This window comes from Kogia breviceps, chromosome 5, assembly GCF_026419965.1.
Source record: "Kogia breviceps isolate mKogBre1 chromosome 5, mKogBre1 haplotype 1, whole genome shotgun sequence".
NCBI classification, from domain to species: domain Eukaryota; kingdom Metazoa; phylum Chordata; class Mammalia; order Artiodactyla; family Physeteridae; genus Kogia; species Kogia breviceps.
Window position 1 is genome coordinate 19712512 of NC_081314.1, and position 11596 is coordinate 19724107.

Genomic DNA, 11596 nt, shown 5'->3' on the forward strand with positions numbered 1-11596 from the left:
AGTGGTGTGGACTAGGGTAAAATTAGTAGCGGTGGAGAGAAATAGGCATTTTCTAGGCACCTCCTAAGTGCCAGGTGCCAAGACATGAGTAAGACCTGTGTCCCTGCCTTTGCAAGGTGTCCAGTGAGAAGATGGTCATGGGAACAAGCTCACTGGCTGCTCTTCTGAGTGTGGAGAGAGAGGTCTGTACAGGTACAGGGGACCAGGTAGGAGGGGCCAACTCCACCTCAATGGGGATAGGAGGCTGTGGAGAGAGCTCAGGGGTCTCTTCCAAACCTGCACCTGCTGCAGATGCAGATGTCAATGCCTGCAGCTGAACTCAAGGCCGCGCCAGTGGATCACACTCATGACACCAGCGGTGCCTGTACAAGGAAAGCAATGGCACAAACAAAGTGTTCAGACATGTCAATGTATAAGCTGGCAGTGAAGTTATTTAGAAATTTAAAGAATGGAATCCCTCCCAGTAGGCAGCTGGCTTTTTCAAGAGGTCAGTAGACTTCTTCCCAGTAATCACCAAGCTGAGTCCTTAAGGATACACTGGGTCTCCCAGGCAAAGAAAGGAGATACTCAGGGCATCCCCAGGAGATTCATGTTCAAAGGGGAGAGAGACCAAGAGGAGAGGGTCTGAGGACTTGTGTTGCTGACTTGCTACCCATGCAAGTGAGCCACCATGGGAGTGGATCCTCCAGCCTCGGTCAATACCTCAGAGGACTTCAGCCCCACCAATGTCTTGGCTGCAACCTCACAAGAGACCCTGTGCAGCCAAACCACTCTCCCACATATAAAATTTCATTAAACTCTCACACACACAAAAAAAAACCCACCTTGAGGTGAATATTATCCCCAGACAGTGTCCAACACATAGTAGATTTGTGTATTAGTTAGTGTGGACTAGGCAGCAATAATAAATAAACCCCAAGTTGTGGCAATGTAAAAAACAAGAAATTTATTCTTTTCTCACAAAAATCCCAGGGCGGGTTGTATGTAATCTGAAAATCCAATGAATATAACATTGGCTACTGTATCAGTCAGGGTTCTCCAGAAAAACAGAACCTATAAGACGTGTGTGTGGAGAGAGAGGCGGGGAGGGGAGAGATTGATTGATTGTAAGGAATTGGCTCACACAACTGTGGAGGCTGACAAGTCCAGAACCTGTAGGGTAGGCAGGTTGGAAATTCCAGTAAGATTTGGTGTTGCCCCTTGAGCCTGAAGGCAGTCTGGAAGCAGAATTCCTTCCTTTTCTGGGGTTCTCAATCTTTTCTCTTAAGGTCTTCAACTGATTGGATAAGGCCCACCCAGATTATGGAGGGCAGTCTGCTTTACTCCAAGTCTACTGATTTCAATGTTAATCACATCTTCAAAACAGCCTCACAGCAACATCTAGACTGGTGTCTGACCAGACAGCTGGGCACAACAGCCTAGGCAAGTGAACACATAAAATTAACCACCACAGCTACCTTTCTCTTAAAAAGAAAGTTACTTAGATTAAGTTGCCTTTGATATCAATGAATTCAATTCAATATGAATTCTTTTTCTATGCATAAAAACCAAACTTTTCTGGGGGGAAAATGTGTTGCCATTTGCTTTGCTGAGGAGGTGACATTGATAAGATATGCCAAGCATTTTATTGTGTATTATTTATTTATTCTGCTTGTGTGTTACTGGGCTATTGCCTCCTTATAGACACCTCATAACCCACACGCATGCCCCACTCACCTCCAGACACACACTCACCCTATGCATCAGATGTCTGCACCATTGGCATGGGACACAGGCCAAACAGGCCTCTGTGTAACCTACACTGGCATGCTGCAAACTGGTGCACATTCCTGGGGTGTCTATGGACTTGCCAAAGACTATGAGGACACCAGTGTTTTAACAGAACCAGTTTCCTGATCTTCAGTTTACTTGTACAACCTCTTAAAACTGGTCTACCTGCAAGTCCTGTGATAGAGGTGTCCTGCTGGACTCCTTCCCATCCCCCCTCTCAGCCTCACCCTCTCCATAGGGCGAAGCAGTCTCGCTCACATGCATTGCCCGCCCCCAGGGCCAGAATCCCAAACAAGAGGACATTTAACACACATCCCATCCATATCACTGAGAAATAGATTTCCAATAAAATGTTACTTTGTTTAATAATTATTTTTCAAAATGTGTAATATGTTTTGTTTTGATCAATTTTATACTAATAATAATTGCAATAATAATTCAGGATAGAAATGTTTAATTCCTAGAGGCTTACAATCACAGACAATTTTTAAATGCTTCAAATTATTTTTGGAAATATTTTTATTGAAGTATAGTTGATTTACAATGTTTCAGGTGTACAGCAAAGTGATTCAGTTATTCATATATACATATTCTTTGTCAGATTCTTTTCCATTATAGGTTATTACAAGATATTGAATATAGTTCCCTGTGTTATACAGTAGGTTCTTGTTGTTTATTTTATATATAGTAGTGTGTGTCTGTTAATCCCAAATTCCTACTTTACCCCTTCAATAAAAATATAATTTTTTTAAAGTTTAATTTATATTTTTATTGAAGAGAGGAACAAGGAGGGAAGTTTAATTTATATTTTTATTGAAGATAGGAACAAGGAGGGATCATTAAAAGACTTTCTAGCATAAAAATATACTAGAAGAGAAAAAATTTCTGTGGAAAAGAGAATAGAAATACGATTTCAAGAAGAAAAGAACTAACTAAAATTTCTGATTTTTAAAAAATGGATCTTTCATGTAATTTTTTTCCCTAAAGCATATTGGTGAATATCGAATTGTGATAATATTTAGAGCCCATATGATACATTTAAAAGAGCAATTGAGCAGTCTTATTTTTAAATGTCATTTTTACTGAAAATCACATCAGTTGGAACTATTTAAACTTCTATAAATTTAAATGTTAACTTAAAAGCATGCTAGAGAGTAAAAAATGTTAAAAAGTGCTGGGTGTATGTGAGAAAATATTTCGAGGCCACTGGCCTAGAGTATCCCTACACACACCAGATGGAACCCACCCAGCCTCTCCTAAGCCCACAATCATGTAGCCTGGCGCAAGGTCATCTGTCAAGTTTACTAGCGGTGGCCATGGGTATCTATACGGTGGTTGTCACCTCATCTTCATGCTTGGAAGAGCAAGCATCCCCTGGAAACAATAGCCCACTTTGTCCCAGGCAGTGCCAGGCAGTGAATTAATTCTCATAACAAATTTATGGTTAAATACCTTTTTTATTCTTATTTTACACATGAGGAAACCAAGGCTTAGAGAAGTTAAGTCACTTGCCCAAGGTCACCCAGAGAGTTTGTGGTCCATCTCCAACTCAAAAGGAAAGGCAAGGGCTTCCCTGGTGGCTCGGTGGTTGGGAGTCCGCCTGCTGATGCAGGGGACACGGGTTCGTGCCCCGGTCTGCGAGGATCCCACATGCCTCAGAGCGGCTGGGCCCGTGAGCCATGGCCGCTGAGCCTGCGCTCCGCAACGGGAGAGGCCACAACAGTGAGAGGCCCGCGTACTGCAAAAAAAAAAAAAAAAAAAAAAAAAAAAAAAAATCAAAAGGAAAGGCAAGCCACAGGCAAAACATTTGAACAGACACTTCATAAAAGAAGATGTATGAGCAGCAAATAAGCATATGAAAAGATGCTCATCATCACTATTCATCAGAGAGTTGCAAACTAAAATCATGATGAGACACCATCATGGACCCAAATAGAATGGGTACAATTTTAAAGGCTGATAATACCAAGTGCAGACAGATGTGGAGCAACTGGATGTCTCATACATTCGTGGTGGGTATGTAAAATGGCTCGGCACTTTGGAAAACAGTGTGGTGGTATCTTATCAAGATACACACGCTTTCCACATACCCAGCAATTTCATTCCTAGCTGGTCACCCAAGGGAAATAAAAATGTGTGTCCATACGAAGACTTGTATGTGAATATTCATAGCAGCTTTATTTATAGTAACCAAAAACTGGAAACTACCCAAATGTCCACCAACTGATGAAAGGACAAACAAACTGTACATTTGTTTGTAGGTACATCCCTACTCTGGAATATTGCTCATCGTTAAAAAAAGGAACAGAATATTAACACAGACAACAAGTTGAAAGAATCTAAAAAGAATAATGCTAAGTGAAATTAAGCTACATGCCAAAGACTGCTGCTGTATGATTAATGATTCTATTTATATAAAATTATATGGGAATTCCCTGGCGGTCCAGTGGTTGACTCCACACTTTCACTGACTAGGGCCCAGGTTCAATCCCTGGTCAGGGAAGTAAGATCCCGCAAGCCACGCAGGGCAGCTAAAAGAAAATCTTTTAAGTAAAAATAAAAATAAAATAAAATTCTAGAAAAGTCAAAACTGTAGTGACAGAAAGCAGACCCGAAGTTACTTGGGGCTTGGGGGTCAAGGGAGGAAATTGCCTGCAAAGCAGTTCAAGGAAACTCTTTAAAGAGATAGAAAAAATCTAAATCTTTATTGTGATTGTGGTTATACCACCGTACACAATGATCAAACTCCATCAAACAATACGTTTAAAAGGTTGAATTTTGTTATATATTATATATATTCTTATATATATATATATATCCTCACAGGGCCAGTACCCACACAACACACCCTGAGAGCCTCTTGCATGAACTAAACAAGATATGGTGATGTTTCCCAAGTGACTCTCCATCCCCTACCCATTCGAACAACAGAACCTTTCCAACAGGGCTGAAAGGCCAGAGACTCGGCCCTCAGGAGGCAGCTAATCTGGGCCTGGGAGAGGCGGTGTTCTCCCCACCACCCTCTCCCGTGAATGAACCAAGAGGAGAGGAGTCATACGGGAAGCAAGGACAGCTCCAGGCCAGCCTTCGCCCGGAGACCCAAGTTCTGGAAGACGAAGCTGTGTCTGAAGGAGAATCATCCACTTCCTGGAGCTGCAGCTCTGAAACCCCAAGCCTCAAGTCTTCCTGTCTAATGTCCTAGCTGCAGCCGTACAGGGCCTGAGTGGCAGGGCCCCGAGCGTGCGTCACACAAAGAGCTCGCGTCACGCAAAGAGCTCGCATCACGGAAGCACCCCCAGCCCCGCTTATCCTGGGCGGAGGTACGGGGACCCAGCCCACCACAGCAAGGAAAGCAAGCCCCAAGTTGTAGAACTAGCTCAACAACCCTGAGCTTGCCAGCTTCCTGCCCCAAGTGCCCACACCAGTCCCGACATGGCGTGGAATGAGCTACCTCGGTGAGAAAAACCAAGAGGAGACCCAGTCCAGCCAAACTGCGAGGAAGGAGAGACCAGCACCTTCACCCTGGCTCCGCCCCAGGCCCCGCCTCCCCGACGACAGGACAGACTTGAAAGGGAAAAGCCTAACCCCTCCCTCAGCGAAAGAAGGCTGGGGAGGAGAGAGCAGGAGAAGGATGTCAACAAAATTCTGGAAAAGGGAAAGCAGATAGATGAGGTTTTAGCTTTCCCCGCACTGCTGAGTGTTCCGGGAGGGAAAGAAGCAAGTTCAGTGGAGCCTCAGACAGTCTTAGCAAACGGAGCCTCCAGCATCTCCAAGAGAGGGGCGAGGGGAGGCAGAAAGCAGGCGTGGGGGGGTAGAGGGCCGGGGATTGAAGGCCTTAGGAAAGGAGCTCCCTCCCTCACCAAGTGAGAGAGACCAGCACTTTCCTCCGTGTCCCTCCCCCATCCCTGCTGCCAAACGGAGAGACTGAAGGCTGTGCTGGGAGCCCTGGGGTCTGGCACAGCTCACTCCCCCAAGCCCCTTCTGCTCCCTTTTCTTGTTCAGCTCGAAACACAGGGAGCCAGGCTTCCAGCCTCCAGCAGGAAATTCAGAGGATCCTTCACTGGGAAACTGACTGGCTCAAGGGAATTGACCTACATATTATGATATTTTGGGGTCCTCCACATCAGGGCCGAAACCGTATCCCATCCTTTATCTCTGAGACCCACCAAGAAACTGGCTCTGCATCCACATGGGACTTCCCTCAGCTGTTAACCACCTCCCTCTTAAATAGGACCAGACAGCCAAGAATCAAAGTCATTTGAGGGAAGCCTTAACTACGAAAAACAGAGACCAAAGCAAACAAACAGAAAAAAATGAACTCCAAGGAAACAGAGATAATGTGGAGATGGGAATAAGAAAAACAATTTTCATTATAATCACCACTTCCAGAGGGATAAGAGAAGATCGTTAATTCATGTAACAAGAGGATGATGTTATAAAAGAGAACACTGGGTAAGGAACATCTCTTGAAAATTAGAAATGACAGCAAAATATGGAAGGGTTGAAATATAAAGGGGTGGACATTTCCCAGAAAAATGAAGATAACAGGAAAAAAAGATTGAAAACTTAGAGAAGCATTTTGGGAGTTCTAACATCCAAACAACTGAAGTTCCAAAAAAGAGAACAGTTAAACTAGAGGAAAGTAACAACAAAATCATAAGAGAAAATTTCCCAGTGCTTAGAGACCTGAGGTGCCAGAATGATGGACCCATCAAGGGCCCAGAACAAAGAAACATCCCTGGGAAATTTCAGGACAACGGACATGCCGAGAAGATGCTAAAAGCTTCCAGAGAGAAAACAGTTTCTATCCAGAGATCAGTACTCAGAATCACATCATTCTCCTCAATGGCAACACTGGAAGCAAGAAGAAAATGAAGTAACACTGTCAAAATACAGAGGGAAAATTATTTCTAACCTAGGATTTTATACCCAGCCAACCATCAATAGTGTATGAGGGTAGAGTAGAGACACTGTGAGACATAAAATGGTTAAAAACATTTGCCTCCCACAGTTCCATTCTTAGGAAGATGAAGACAAGGGATCCAGAAAACAAGGAACCAAACAGAAGTGAGGGGAGGACCCATGGTGAAGATGAAGGGAGATCTCAGGATGAAAGCTCTTTGTTGGGACTAGAGAGCAGCCCATCCAACTCCTCAGGAGGGATGACACCAAGGCCAAAATGGACCTGATCGAACGCCAGTGGGTCTACCCTCACTGAGTAGAATTTTAGGGTTCTGTCTATCCCTTTGGGCACAAATCAATGCTAAATATTTAGCATGCCAAGAAAATGAGAAATGAGGCAAATATTTAACTCCAAGAAAAATAAAAGTTGTACAAGAAAGGAAGTGTACTCATGGCACAGTAGGTGATTCAGCTTTTAGCAATATTTACACAGTCACAATAACATAAACACTGAATAGTAATTTAACCAAACTGTCATGTTTCCATGTGGAGGATGGAGAAGTGTGTATGTGTTTAAGTGTCTGTGTGTGTATGTGGTGAGTAAGAAATAGTAGGAAGTAGATAGGCAGTACCTAAAATAGAAACACCATGGAACAAAAGAAGATTTTTTAGAAATTTAGGTGTAAATAACAGAACATCTAAAAGACTTGAGAACGGTTGTCTCTTTGGAATGAAATTTGGTGGGGAGAAGAGTACAACGGGGTGCTGCTTTTTACATTGTACTACTATTTGACTTTAAAAAATTTTTTTCTTTTCTATGGAGGTATACTTGACTTATAATAAACAATGCTAATTAAAAGTACACAATTTGGGCTTCCCTGGTGGCGCAGTGGTTGAGAGTCTGCCTGCCGATGCAGGGGACACGGGTTCGTGCCCCGGTCTGGGAAGATCCCACGTGCCACGGAGCGGCTGGGCCCGTGAGCCATGGCCGCTGAGGCTGCGCGTCTGGAGTCTGTGCTCCGCAACGGGAGAGGCCACAACAGTGAGAGGCCCGCGTACCGGAAAAAAAAAAAAAGTACGCAATTTGATAAATTTGGGCATATGCACACCATACCCCCCCCCCAAAGTTTCCTTGTGTCCCTTTGTAGTCCTTCCCTCCCAGGATCATTCCTGGACAGGGACGTATGGGTGACTGGAGGTCAGGAACCACCTGTGAATGGCTCAACACCTCCTGCTTCGGTCTGTGTTTCTAGTGCAGGTTCTCCAGATGCCAGGCTGGGTAAGACCTCAGGCCATCTTGGCCTTTAGCGCTCAACTTGAGTAGCACCTCCTAGTGGAAGCCTGCCTGAACTCCCTCCCTGTGCCTCCAGAACTTTCTGTTCTGCAGTGTACTGGCCTCTTTCTCTCCCGTGCCCAGTGATCTGTGACCTCCACAAAGATGGAGACCCCCTTCAATTCAGAGGGCCTGGCTTAGAGCAGATGCTCAGGAAATATTTGTTGAATGAATACATAAAAAAGAGGACAGAAGAGATGCACAGAAGGGTGAATGGGTGAGTAAATGAAAGGTATTTTCCCAATGATGTCAATGATATAAGATTGTTTGTATTAAAGATGGTATCTCCTTAAAGAACAAGGGAAAGCCCAGGAGAGATTGAAATGGGAGGAAAGCTCTGAAACACAACTGGAGCCATTCTTGGAGGGACCTGGGAAATACGTGTCCCTGGAATGAAACCTTGTCCCGAACATCCCTGCTGGCTGGCTCTGGGACCCCAGGTGCACCTTGGGAGCCCTGGGCAGAGCTGTCCCCAGCAGCCAGGGATGAGTCTCACTAGGGGGCACTCTTCCATAGCACTGGCCCTGCCCAAGCAGACACAGAAACCTGCCCCAGGCTCTTTTCTACAAGGAACCCTGCAAACCCTGGGGCCTCCTCACATTCCCCGCGGCCTCTGGCCAAGAGCAGAGGTTCTTTCCAAGCAGCAGTGAGCATCCACCAAATCGGTACCCACTCAGTACAAAGTCGCTTTGCAGAAAAGACCGGTGTCTGGGGTTACGTCGATGTTTCAAAACCATCTTCCCTCCTTTACTGCCTCAAATATGCCAGTTCTGAGATCTCCATCCCCATCACCTTCCCCAGCCTGAGGGCTGCTCAGATAAGAATAAATTGGAAAGTGGTCTCCTGCAGTTTACCCGTTTATTCACAATATCTACTGGACTCACCTGTCTGCAGGGCTGGGCCAGTGGAAATTTTGGGCAATTATAGACTCCCTGCTCCCAGAGCAGGGAGGGCAAATGGGAGCAGTGTTCAGAGATCCTGCCCCAGGGGGACTTCACTGCCCACAGGAATCGTCCCAGCCTTGGCCCTGCAGAAGCATCAGAAGCCAAGGGGCACGGATGGAGGCCAGGGGCTTGAGGGGTGTGTGCAGTTTAGAAAGTTAGGGCTCCTTCATTTTTTGGGATAACATCCTCTTACCTCAACCATTGTGGGGTCTAATTTCCAAAATGCTCCAATTCTGGAGGAATTAATCCCCCGAAAGACATAGACCCTGTGAAGCAGCCAGTGCCTGATGTAGATTCGGGCCTGATGCCTGGAATAGAAGGAGGGGTGGTGGTGGAAGGAGAGACTTAGGGGGAAACCTGGGGTGGGGGAGGGCCGAGAAGGGGGCAGAAAGTGGGCCACGGGGACTTGCAAAAGGACAAAGAGAAGAAGGCCCCCAGCTTGACTCTTGGAAGTGGAGATGGGAACTTCCATCCCAATGTCCAGGCTCTTCCTGTGAATTTGCTCCCTGCTGCAGATTCTGGTGGGCCTCCTGTGTCCCATAACCTGTCAAAGGAAGTGTCCAGGGGAGGCTGGAAGGGAGGATTTCACAACTAGCAGGGTCTTCCTTTGATGCTGCCCCATGGGCCCTGGAGCCCCTCCTTCGCCAATCAACCATTTGGGAAGTAAGGAGACCATTCCCTTCCCAGCTCCATGGGGGACCTGGGCTGCTAGTCTAGCTTAGAACTCGCTTTTATTTTTCCTGTTGGGTGCAGCGAGGAACAGTGGCAGGGTCAGACTTAGGCCACGTCACAGGCACAGACCCAGGCCAGAGCCCAGGCCCAGGTTAAGCAGGGATGAGGGTGTAGGTGCCTGGATCCCTTGCTAAGCCACGTCCATGCCTATAAGGCAGCCACACCCCTGGGAGCTGCACTCTCCTGAGCAAAGGCATCAAGCCTGGCTTACTCTGAGAACTGGGTCACCACTGCATCTTTCCTGGGCAGGATTCCAGGTCCAGCCAGTCACACTCTCACCTGGGAAGGATCATTACCTGCAGGGAGAGGGGGCTAAGGGAGAGGGAAGGAGTGTGGACAGAGATGGACAAAGCTGGGAAGTAGAAAGCACTGGCTTGGGCTTCCCTGGTGGCGCAGTGGTTGAGAATCCGCCTGCCGATGCAGGAGACACGGGTTCGTGCCCTGGTCCGGGAAGATCCCACGTGCCGCGGAGCAACTAAGCCCGTGAGCCATGGCCGCTAAGCCTGCGCGTCCGGAGCCTGTGCTCCGCAACGGGAGAGGCCACAACAGTGAGAGGCCCGCATACCGGGGAAAAAAAAAAAAAGCACTGGCTTACTAGGCGAGCCTTTCTTCCCCTGCTGTGTGTGTGTGTGTGTGTGTGTGTGTGTGTGTGTGTGTGTGTGTTAGCTGGGCCAGCCCAGCGCCCACCTGTGCACACCTGCCTCCAGCACATCTGAGCTGTGATGACCCTCTTACCCAACCACCCTGCAGAGCCAGGCAGGTTCCACTGAGGCCCCTGGCCCTGCCCTGCCTGGGAGGCCCTGCCCTCCATCCTTGCAGAGAGAAGGGAAAAAGAAGGAAAATGTGTGTAAATTTCCCATCCAGGTTTCAGGATCTCTCTCTCCCCCTTCTGTCTCAGGAACACAGAGGTACACAGTCAGGGGGTCCCTTTTAGGGCTGCAGCAGGCCTGCCCAATCCAGGATGTACCTCCCGACTCCAGCCATCATGAGCCGGCCCCTTTCTCCATCCTTCTCAAGGATGTTTGCCCAGCATTTTGTCCAGTCACCACAGATGCCACTGCAACATAGAGCTGTACCATGCAACCTTTTCCCTGATTTTGCAACTGGAGTGCACATGCCCACACCCACTCTCACACTTCCACCAAGTGTTCCCAAGAAGAATGCTGTCCACAGGGTAAGAGGCCACCTGGGTACCTCTTCTCTGTTTCTTTTTATTTCTAAAATTCCTACCTATTGTATCCAGTCAGGACAGTGGCATCTTGGGCAAAGATGGTCCTTGGATGACCAAATATCCCCTAACTTGACACAAATGACTTATTTTCTCATTTGTCTTAGCCGATCACTTCAGGAATACCTTGAAGATATTGCAAGTTCAATTCCAGACCACCACAATAAAGTGAATATTGCAATAAAGCAAGTCACACAAATTTTTTGGTTTCCCAGTGTATATAAAAATTATGTTTCCAGTATACTGCAGTCTATTAAGTGTGCAATAGCATTACGTCTAAAATAACAATGTACGTACCTTAATTAAAAAATACTCTATTGCTCATCATCTGAGCCTTCAGCAAGTCATAATCTTTGTCCAATAGTAACATCAAAAATCACGCATTTCCATAACAAATATAATTAAAATGAAAAAAAAATTGAAATATTGCTAGAATTACCAAAATGTGACAGAGACAGAAAGTGTGCAAATGTGGCTGGAAAAATGGTGCTGATTGATAGACTTGCTCAATGAAAGGTTACCACAAACCTTCAATCTGTGAAAAATGCAGTATCTGTGAAGTGCAGTAAAGCATAGCACAGTGAAACGAGGTACTCCTGTGTTTGAAACACAATATTTGGTTTCCAAGTAGATCACACACACTTACACACATTTTGGGGGAGGGTTTTATTAAAAATTAACAATGTC